Consider the following 12436-nt stretch of genomic DNA (forward strand, 5'->3'; position numbering starts at 1 on the left):
ATAAACGGCAGTGCCTCCCCGCGGGTGACCCATGCCCCTCCAGTAGATCTGCTCTGGCGCCGACTCTGTACACTTCGTACTGCTGCGCTCAGGGAAGCGTTTCAGGTTTCAAGCCCCCCCTCTGATACAGCAGAAAGACCCCCAAAATGACATGGAAAATGGCCACTTCATTTGATTAATTGAAAGCACACTTCTATTGAAATGATGTCTGTGAAAATCAGTGGTGAGCTCGTCTTTTAATGTCTTTGTTTAAAAACATGCTAGACTGGAACACATGCTGGTGACGATTATCTATGTTGATAATCGAAAAAAGTCCTACCCAGTTGCGTTTTCTCAGGTGTGTCTCAGTACAGGAAGAAAAGGCCCAGGTGAGGTTCCCGCCCCTTGTTATAGGTTCTGCCCCTTGGCTGGGTCCTAGTGCTTGACTCCCCATAACCTTCCCTACCACATATAAAACTCTAGTTCCGCCACTGGATACAGCTGCACACCTTTATTTTGTCAAAAGCGACAATAGCCTTGTACCGCAGTGCAAGTAAGCATTGACTTGTATAGTATATCTTCCTGTAATGAGACACACCTGAGAGAGGCTGGTGGCTGGTTTGGTGTTTGATTTGGTTATAAACATAAACTGCAGGGGAGGGCTTGTAGAATATCCATCTTGTATGTGTGTTTAAGCATAAGGTTTGAGTCACCTTAGCTCGCCATTAGTAGGTACATTTAAGTGCTGTAGAACAATTTAATTTGGTTGTAATTAGTGTGTGTGGTTCGAATCATAATTTGCCAACATATTTGATGATTACCTCTTCTTCTGCTTATCTAATAACCTCCTACTAACTCCCTGAGAGCAGTCTAGCCCCACATTATTTACGTTCTTTGATTGTCGATTTATTGTTGATTTGATTTTTGTCTTCAATCAATAAAGGTATTCAGAAAGGTATGCACGCACACACACACACACACACAACCCGCCACACACGCATGTTCGCACGCACAATCCTACCCACACACACACACACACACACACACACACACACAGAACTGAATAAGGGGTGTATATTGGAGTTATTCATATAGAAGTAGTAATAAAGTGTGTCACACTCTGGCTCAATATGTATTTCTCTATTATTTGGATGAAGTTTAGGCCCTCAGACCTTCTGCAAGAACAATAAGATCCAGGCACCGCATATTATATAGGCCATACAATCAGATACACTGCATGTTATATATTGCTTTACCTTTTCGAACAGGTAAAGCAAGTGTAAGACAGTTTCTTCTTTTGTGGTTTTCATTGTGTGTAAATATTACTTTATTGTAACTGTCCACTTGTTTAATTTATTTGATTGCTTATTATTGATTTTTTTTAATTATTATTTACTTGTTTGAAATAAAAACTTTTTCGATTCAATTCAATTCATTTCAATTCAATTCAATTCAATTCAATTCAATTCAATTCAATTCAATTCAATATAGGCTCTACAATAATAAACACTGCATGTTGTATAGGGCCTACAATAAGATACACTGCATGTTATACAGGCCCTACAATAGGTTACAGGCACTGCATGTTATATAGGCCCTACAATAATGGCGCATTTCCACCGGCGGGTACGCTTCGGACCCAGAATGCCTCAGCCGAGAAGTGAGGGTGCGGTATAGCCCAGCTCAGTTACGGCTTGCGTTTTCACCGCCGACAGTATCCTTATGGTAGGGCGGGGTTTAAGCCAGATGGCGATAGCCGCAGCAGCTACGTAAGCAATGTGACTACGTAGCAGCCCGACACAGTGTAGCCTGCTAATAAATCCTAGGGAAAAGAGAAAGCGCACAATGAGCAAAGAGAAACAATGTAAGGAGTCCAAGAAGGACGTCAAACTTTTGCGCAACATTTTCTTCAATAAACAAAGCTTTCGCCGTTTCCAGAGATACCTTGCGGTTACTGTGTTTGTCTGTTTTGTCCCCCCTGACGCATTGAAGTGACGAATCTGTCGACCAATCAACGGACGGTGTGTGTAGCTCGAACTTGCACCCTTTCCCCGTCTCAGTACCCAAACGGAGGAGTAGCCTACTGCGAGATGAGTACGGCTCAATACGGCTCAGTCCAACCCGGTATCACGCGATTGCGTGCTCCTGCGCACAAACGTTAATCTGTTGAAGCGTGTTCCAGAGCACGATAGTCCGACTTTTTGCGTGTTACACAGAACGAAATGTAAACCAATGCATTCTGAATGGGAGTGTTCTAAGACAATTAACGTGCTCCACAAAACGGAACGAGAGAGAGAGAAAGAGAGAGAGGGAGGGACAGAGAGAGAGAGAGAGAGCGAGAGAGAGGCTTCAGAAAGGGTGTGCGCAGATAGTACAGTGCACCCTAGTTATGTTTATGCCAAAACCACAAATGCTATATGTATATATATATATATATTGCCTAATTATATATATTGCCTATATATATGTATAGGCTATATATATAATTAGGCTATAATAATATTATTTAGTGTGTAATGAGACAATCTATAGCCAAATTGTCGAAGATGCCGGAGAATCTTCGGGGATATCAGCATGGGAAATCGGCGAATCAGACCCATGAACCTATAAAGAAAGACGTCATCTCAAGCGGGAGAGAACGTTTGCGGTGCTGGTTTGTGTCACGTAAGTACAGGGCTCTCATGTCTCATGCATTCGGCGTGAGACACACGCAATTCAACCCATGCACACGCTCGAACCTGTGCCGTGTTCCAATACCCGTACTGTCCGTACTTAATAGCCAAAATTTGAGTAAAGGTACGAACACACCAAACGCGTACCCCGCGTATAGACGCGTATAAAATCGGCAATTTTTCCATAGGGAACCATTGGTTTACGCGCGTATGAGCTGCGTACATGCGTATCATGCGATCAAGCAACATTTTACCCGCGTTAGCGGCGTATGAGCTGCGTATATATACGCGCGTACACGAGGAGTTCAAAAAATTGAACTTTTTACGCTCATACGCGTGATGCTTAGCCACAATAGCCAATCAGCGTGGAGCTTGACCCGACGTCACTGGCAGAGAGTAGTGACGCTTGCACAGAAGCATACGGCCGACATCTTTCTTTATTCTGGGTGGAAATAGTAACATAGTTACGCCATTAAATGCGTTTATGGAAACATTTTTAGCGAGAAATGTGCATTTTACTTTCATAATGTTCGCTCGGTGAATGTGAAGGATGTTTGGTTTGATAGTTATGACGAAGAGTGAACGCTCCGTTCACTTGCATGGACAGAGTCTCTGGTTGCTAAGCAACCTCAACGTCTTGGCGGACTATTTCTCTGCTGATCAACACTACGAATGCTGGAAACACACCAGACACACCATGTGAAGTTATTTAACCCGATTATTGTTATTTATATCCGAGATTATTTAATCTAACCCCGATCTAAGATCTATCATGCACCCAAACACGGCGGCGTTTGGGTTTCCTTCCTCGGACTCCTAAATCCAGCGCAGCCACAGGCGCGTAGCTGCGTATGTAGGACCATTTTTGACACAAAATGGTCAAGCAACATTTTAGCTGCGTTACGCGCGTAAATCTTACGCGGGTACGCGTTTGGTGTGTTCGTACCTTAAAATCCAGCGAAAAGAAGTATACTTCAAGGACCCGGATGCCGTACTCAAAACGGGCTAATCCTGAAGTGTGGATCGAAGGACACTCCCCGTACTCAACGGCAGCCATCTTAGCTACGTAGCGGAAGAGGCGGAGCCAGGCTGAGCCAAAGTCGGCGCATTTTCCACATAGCCTGCATTAATAGAGTCATTTTGTAGTTTTTATAGCTGCTAGACGTAAAGAGTTCACCATTCAAAGCGGGATGTCTATTGCGGGGGAGTAACCACGGCGGCAGTCGTGATCGTAATTTCCGGTTAGTGCACCACGGAGTACTCGATTTGTAACAGCACTCTGAAAAAATAACGTAGTAGATAGTGCGGATAGTATACTTCCTTTAAGTATACTCATGGAAGTACGGGTATGGTCTCACGAAAATACGTGACACTGTCACGTTATTTAATCTATTGAAACGTGATCAGGGACACGTAGGCCTATTTTCTAAATGTTGTATTTCAATTGGAAGTAGGCTATTTGTCGTGTCACTAAGCATGACTTCCAAACTAAGGTTCTGTCCGGGAGCGTTCTCCCTAATGTCCCTTATGGAGCTCCGTACAGATCATTCATTGTTGAAAATTGTCTGTGATAACTAACAAATGACAGCTTTTGGCCACCCGTTTCTACTTAAAATTGTCTGTGATAACTAACAATATGACAGCTTTTGGCCACCCGTTTCTACTTTCACCTTTGATACTGAGAAATTGTGACAATACACGGATAGGCCTATATTAAATGCAGGTGCGCTGCTCTGTAGGCAAACCGCAAAGGAAAAAAGGGTAGCTGCTTCATCTGTTCTTTTTAGAATTGTATGTCTTGATGTTTATTTTATCTAGCCATCTATTCTCTTGTTTTTGGCTATGTGAATGAACGTCCGCGTCGATGCCTCGATCGCAAGTCCAGTGTCGCGAGCGGACGTTGCCATGACATCTAGAAATCATACCGTATTTAATGGGATGTAGTGAGTGTAACATAATTCACCTACAGTATTTTGTTATGTGTTGTTCTTTCAATTGTGTTAGGCATGTCGTTTACTGTCTTGGTGGTTCAGGGATCGATGTCCCCTTTAAGGATTACGAGCATCTCATGACGTCAGAGCCCATGCGGGATTTGTTTACCTTCAGCACGTTTTGATTTCCTGTTTCTCTCTTACTAAATAAACGAGTCACACAACTGTGTGCTCAACGTGCGAAATTGTGTCTCTCACTTATGGCAATTTCCACAGGGTTATCATTAATATTGATGTGTAGGGGTTGTTTATAACTCGTGAATAATATTGTTTAGACCACGGTCTGGGGGAATACTCTGATTCTGATTGGCTGCAGTGCGTGCATTAACTCCTGATATAGCCCTACAGACACCTGCTAAGTAGTTCCAGTCAGTGTTTAGATTCTCTGCCCGAGCCGGGCCGATATTTCCCACCACTATACTCGGGCCGGGCCTTTGATCGAGCGTTTTTATTTTAATTTTACCATTGGTTTATTGGCCTAATCTGAGGAGAAATCTATGCCATAAACAGAAATATTATAGGCCTTTATTATACGGGTCTTCTCAATGCCGTGGAACGCTCCGTTCACTTGCATGGGTAGTAGTCCGGTGACTTGTCTACCCCAGCGTCTACCGTTGCTAAGCGACGTCACCGTCTTTGCGGACAAATTATTTCTCTGCTGATCAACACTACAAATGGCCAAAAGACTTGTATCCCCACCCCCCCCCCCCCTTAAATAAATACTATGGCAGAATTATTATTATTATTCTCATTCAACTTGAACATGTGTTTTTACAGTTGAGTGGTGGAGGGATGACGTATGTTGGCCAACCCGGAAGTGAGCGTCGCCCTGGATTCCCTCGACAAAAAGCCAACGGGTTTTGCCATTGGATTTTGGATTATTATAAATTGAAACAATTTATTAAATAAATATTTTTGAGATGTCATTACTCATTTGTGAGATGAGTTTGCTTCCTATTTATGTCGAGTATACACCCCTACTGTCCACAAGCATCCCCCCATATGGATTTGGAGAATTGTTGCCACGTCCCAGTGGTGGAGGTATCATATATATGAAAGAGGGCATTCAATTATACTATAATGATCAATTAGGAGGCCGAAGCCCTAAAGGAAGTGATGCAATAGGTGACTGAGGGTCAACATTTGAGAACCCCTTTTATCAAAGGGGGTCTCAAAGGACTCATACGCTTCAACAGCGGCTGCAGCAGAAGTGTTGAGACGAAAGATGACATCAAGACATTTATAGAATATTCCCATGATTCTTCGCACGACCTGCAGGTTGGAGAGACTGAAATAACCCCCAAAATGAGTAATAATGTAAAAGCAGCCAAGTTCCACAAATTGCTTGAACTATTTATTTCATTCCATTGTTTCATTGATATGCATTATTGAAAAGTTTCAAGCATATGGATTTAATGCAATATCCACAAACAGTTCAAAATGGTACCATTAAATGTCTTGTTTATTGTATTAACCAGTTCATTTCTCTTTTGTGAAAGTCACCAAAAGTCGAAAAAAGTTAAACGCAAGGTCACAGGCTAACAGTGGAGCTGTGTTGGGAACCAGCAGCCAAGAGCTTCCATGGAAATTTTCTACCCATGTTAAATAGATTTAGTTGGCAGTTCCTTTTCTGCCCATTCTTTTTTAAACTTGTGGAAGCACTTTGCAGTACTGGGAGACATCATTTCTAACGGCAATGGAGCTAGATTCTAAAATTATCAAAAGATCCCCAAAGCATATATACCTTTAACCCATAGTTGCGTTTTATCAAATTAAAAAATTTCAGAGTTTCATTGACCACAAATTGAGCAGAAATATTTTGCATACAAATCTTTAAATAGTTTAACCACATTAAGAAAAATACATTTGTTAATTTTTTTTATTAGTGAAGCCACAAGTTTTGCACATTTTCCAAACAGAATACCTGAAATGTTGATATTTCAGCCCTTTCGGGTTAAACCAAGAAAAAAGGACAACCTAAGAGTGAAAAGTTTGGGTTAGGTGACCTATAGTTCAAAGATGTCCCTGGTCAGGTAGACTAAATAAAAGTGTATTCCCAATTGCTCCAGGACATTCGTGTAATTTACTTGTGAGCTCTCCCTCAAGCCTAGAGAGACATCAGTGTTGAACCACCAACTGAAAGAGGGTATTTGCCATTAGTATGAGTGACAACATTTCATGGATATTAATTTAGTTCATTATATTTAGCCGATTTGAATAGACTTTCTAGCAGGTGAGGCTGTCAAAGAACTAAATATGGAGCAACTACAAAAAGTAAATTTGCAGCATGAACAAATTATACAAAAAGTATAGGAACTGTTCTAGCAGATATGTTTTAGAATAATTGTCTTTGTCACCCTGTAGTCATGCCATCAAATCTGTTGGGCAAAGTACCGCTACTGATTAATCCAGTAGACTCACCAGTCAAGTCCCCCTAGTTAGAAAATGGAAGAAACCCAGTTAGTCATGTTAATTATTCTGTTGTTACAAATGAAGACTAATACTTTCCACATATTGCGATCCAAGTTACTGGCTGCAGTCTTGGATTTTATAGTTCTATATGAATAGATTCAATTTACTAAACTATTAATCATGCTTCAGAAGAATTAACCTTTCTTGGATGGCAGATCTACCACAAGCCTCCATTGCCACAACCTCCAGATGGCTTACGACCTACGGCAACTCCTCGACTACTGCAAGCCAACAAATTGGCTCTTGCACACCAGACACGCATTTTGCTTTATTTTAGGTTTTCAAGCATCTTAAAATACCCAAATCATCGCTCCAATACACAAGTCAGCTAATGGCCTACAAGGAAATGCTGAAGCTAGTGTTAGTGATGGCGATAGAAATGGACAAGCTTGCGTGTACAAATATGCAACTAGAATTGCAAGGTTCACAGCCCAGTTGCATAAGTGGTCACAACCGTTGGATTGTAAGCAAGGGTAAAAAAAAAAAAAAAAAAACTTCCCACAAACTAGTCAACATGGTCAATTGAAAGCCTGTACAAAACGACCCTGGAATAGTCAAATGCAGCTTTACTGCGGATGAATTAAGCCAAATTGCATAAACATCCAATGGTAAACAGTATACAAATGCATTTAAGGTTGCACTCCCACTAGGCCATCTGGCCGTGGCCGTCGCAACTGTGGCCTGGCCACGGTAGGCTCTTGTACATACGCCATCACGTCGCTAGCATCCAAACAATTCTACCAAACCTTAACCAACTAGTGAAAAATGGAACAAAACTTTAGCACACACCCAGTGACTAATCACCTTATCCAGGGGTGTTCCAACGTGGTTTACCAGAGGGCCTTGTGGACTTAAAGTAAGCCACACATTTGACAGAGACAGCACGGAATGACGTTAAACTAAGCTAATCTACAGGTTACTAGTGCTAGTGCAATTACATGAGCATTTTGCACAATATTTGTACTCCAATGCTACATAAAGCAGGCTTCTTCAGAAACCCGTAGCCTGCTACATTGAAGGGCAACTGTAACAAATCCTGACCAAGACCGAAAGATGGCTCTGGAAGCCACTACGGCCCACGCAGCAGATTACTGCATGGACCGTGGTGGCTTCCAGATCAACCCTTCGGTGGACCATTCATACACATGTAGTGTGGCAACCCGGCCCAGGCCAATTAAGGATATTGAGAGCACCTGAAGAACAAGTGGAGAAGCAGGGCTTAAATAGCCCGCTTCTCCACTCATTCGGGGCTCTCCCAGCCCTGGAGCTCCTGCACGGAGAGACCGGTCCTCGTGGGTGACGGGATTCCACCCACGAAGGAGGGGACCGTTGATTCCTCAAGGTTTACGTTATTTGTGTTTTGGAGAGACTTTTATGTTCTGTAATTAAACATGCCTTTTTGTGGCTTTTCACCAACGAAATGGTGTCCTGTTTGGGAGGAGTTGGTGCGCTCAACGTGCCGGGTTGCCACAGTATTCCGAGGATGTTTTGAAGACACTGTCACGATAACAAATTTTTCTGGGCGATTAATTGCCCCAGGAATTATTGCGATAAGCGATAATATTGCCGTTTTTCAACTAATATAATGATAAAGTACACCCTTGCGAAGATCAATAAACCTTTTTTTTAAAGAACACTGGAACTGGACGTCTGGAAGACATTTAAAATATCCAGAATAAATTAACAAAACAACAATCTATTAACAAAAAATGCTCTTGAATAAAAACCAAACACCACCAAAAACAATAAATACAATTTAAACACTAAATAAAAAGGATGTAAACACGATTGCGCCAGGACTCCGCCTCCCACACAGACAATGCAACAAGTTAGTAGCCGCGTTTAAATACATGGCACATCTGATCCGCATAGATTTCTATGCGGCATAGATTTCTATGCGGCATAGATCTGTTCCTAAAATGTGTTCCGAATGTAGGCTACTGTATACATGGCAGTAACAAAAGTGTCCGTTCTGTCTCTCGCGCACACCTGACACATCTCTGGACCGGCGGCGACATAATGGATGTCTTATCACTATCGGGGATTTTAAATTTGATTTTAATGAAAGCACAGCAGGAGAGAGCTTTTCTCTGCCTGCTCCTTCAATTAAGAAGGAGGAGGACAGCGCAGCAACGTCAATTTCTCGTCAGATCTTTATATTTACCTTAAGCTCCGCCGCAAACAAGAGGAATTTGGATGAGAGTCTGCAGCCAAGACTGGTGGGAGAGAGTGGTCTTACAGGAATTTAGTGACCAGGAATCCTCGAAGGTCCATTTGCGAACTACTGCAGCTGCCATCTCTCTAAGTTAAGTATTTTAACGTTCAGCCTGCAAAAGTACTACTATAGTAGTATTTTTGGCTACTATAGTAGCCTACTCCATGTATTTAAACGCGGCTACTAACTTGTCTGCATTGTCTGTGTGGGAGGCGGAGTCCTGGCGCAATCGTGTTTACATCCTTTTTATTTAGTGTTTAAATTTTATTTATTGTTTTTGGTGGTGTTTGGTTTTTATTCAAGAGCATTTTTTGGCTACTATAGTAGCCTACTCATTTACAGTTACCTCGGACACTCGCGGACACTACGATACGCGAACACGTCATTAATAAACACCCATGTCCCGTCGCTTAGCAACCGGACACGCTTACCGGACTACTTTTACGGAGTGATAACAAAGACGTGAATCAGGCAATAAATCCACTTTCCTTGACAGCGGTGAAGTTCGGTGTGCTTAAAAGTACCGACGGAGCTCAGTGGACCAATTGCGAACTACTGCGGCTGCTCTAAGTTAAACCCCAATCTATTCGGAATAAGTGCATACATGGCGATTAAAACGGACTACGCCACCTCTTCTATTCGGCATAGAATCTATGCCGAACAGATAATTGTATTCCGAATGAGGCGAATACATGATCATGATGTGTCCATGTCAACGCGGCTACTGACACTTGACGAGGGGGTTTACTCGTTGTGCCCTGTAATTATGAGCCGGAGCCCGATTTCAACCCGACATTTGTTACTTAGGCCTACCCTGCTAAATATATATAATATATAAATATATATAATGCATAGAACGCCGGTCACTATCGGGAAAATAAGCCCAGACAGGGCGAACAGGCGACCGACGCGCAGCGGAGGTGTCTTGCTTCACCCTGAAGGGGCTTATTTTAGATAATGACGGGCGACGTTCTATACTACATCATCCCGCTTATTACAAGGCTACTTGCCAAGATGAAAAATACTTCACATGGTGTGTCTTTTTACAATTTATTCGTTAGCAGCATTCGTAGTGTTGATCAGCAGAGAAATAGTCCTTCAAAGACGTTGACGTTGCTTAGAAAAAACGAAGACGCTGGGGTTGACAAGTTACCGGACTATCTATGCAAGTGAACGGAGCGTTCCACGGCATTGAGAAGACCCGTGTAATAAAGGCCTATAATATTTCTGTTTATGGCATAGATTTCTTCTCAGATTAGGCCAATAAAGCAATGATTTAAAAAAAAGAGTTTGAATGGAAATTATTGCGGCCGGCAAAGAAATTATCGCTAATTTTAATTTATCGCGCAATTAATTGATTTATTGCATATCGCGACAGGCCTAAGTCCCATGGCACTAGATTCCTTTGAAGACTAAGTTGGTATGGGGGGGCCCAAAGGGGGCCCCCCCATAGATCTTGTCAGTCATCTAACACCTGTTAAGAAAAACACACACACATCACAAGATACAAATCAGCAACGCTAGGTTAACAAACAGCGGCAACATGCATGCCAAGGTGCAAAGAGCAGGGATACTGATGGCTTGTGTCTGAGGAGACAGCCCAAAAACGTCAACATTAATAAAGGAAAATAACTTTTACTCACTGCGGTGGTCTGTTTCGAAGTGCCATGTTGGTAGCAATATTTGTCTGGGCTGTTCAGTCAAATGCCCACAAAAACAAACACGCAGCAACGCATAGGCCTACTTTCAGTTTGTATAAAGTGACAATATAGTGATCTGCAATCTAGATCGAAAACGTTCAACCCTCACTGAACTCAACCTCGATTGACACAGGCCGATGCAAAAAGTAAACCAAACCCATTGTGTTCACCTTTAATATAGGGGTGCGTGACAGGTGATCTCAATTAAGAGCTAATCAGAAAGAACTCGGCCATGAGTGAGACGTTCAAAACGAGGACGAGGATTTAACGGAATTGTTACCATTCAAATTCAATTTTTTTTATTATTGGATAGGGTATGATATCAATGATTTGGGCTTTGAGTAGGCCTATATTTCTTAAATATATTTCTTAAATTTTTTCACCCCTTCGCCTTTTGAATATGAAATCTATAATCTCAGCCTCTCTATAATTTGCCCAACACATATTTTATTGTTCAAATAAAATCCCATCCTTATTTTGCCATTCATATTGAATCTTTACTGTCTTTCATTGTACAACACAATCATCTAATAATCATTCATAACGCTCTTCCATCTTCTTGGCTGCATTAAGACGAGGCTCATCAGCTGACAAGCCTCTCAGCCCCGCCCACTGGCTACCTGTAGCAGGTAGGCAAACACAGAGGACCCAGCAGACGAAGGAGAGAGAGAGCAGTCACAGCTGTCACATCTGTTGCCTGAAGATTCTTTGTTTGTCTCCAACAAAACCTTCCAAACAGATGAATCATTGGCTCATCCCAGAAGTGTCAAATTACTTTTGTGTGTCAAAACGGGCAGGGTGGTCGTGGACTCCTGAAAAATACTATGGTTGTTTTGTATGTAGAATAAAATGCCATTGTACATTTAAAAAAAAAAAGGGAAGACTTTCACAATGCAGGATTCTTGGAATGCAGTGGTGGAATCCCGATATTCCCTAATAAATGGGCTCAAGATTCTGAGTCTGCCTGCAAGAGGTTGTGTGTGTGTGTGTGTGTGTATGTGTGTGTGTGTGTGTGGTTGCAACCCGGTATCACGCGATTGCGTGCTCCTGCGCACAAACGTTAATCTATTGAAGCGTGTTCCGGAGCACGATAGTCCGACTTTTTGCGTGTTACACAGAACGAAATGTAAACCAATGCATTCTGAATGGGAGTGTTCTAAGACAATTATATCTGTACGGAGCTCCATAAGGGACATTAGGGAAACGCTCCCGGACAGAACCTTAGTTTGGAAGTCATGCTTAGTGACACGACAAATAGCCTACTTCCAATTGAAATACAACATTTAGAAAATAGGCCTACGTGTCCCTGATCACGTTTCAATAGATTAAATAACGTGACAGTGTCACGTATTTCCGTGAGACCATACCCGTACTTCCATGAGTATACTTAAAGGAAGTATACTATCC

The sequence above is a fragment of the Gadus macrocephalus genome, chromosome 14, assembly GCF_031168955.1.
Source record: "Gadus macrocephalus chromosome 14, ASM3116895v1".
In the NCBI taxonomy this organism is placed as follows: Eukaryota; Metazoa; Chordata; class Actinopteri; order Gadiformes; family Gadidae; genus Gadus; species Gadus macrocephalus.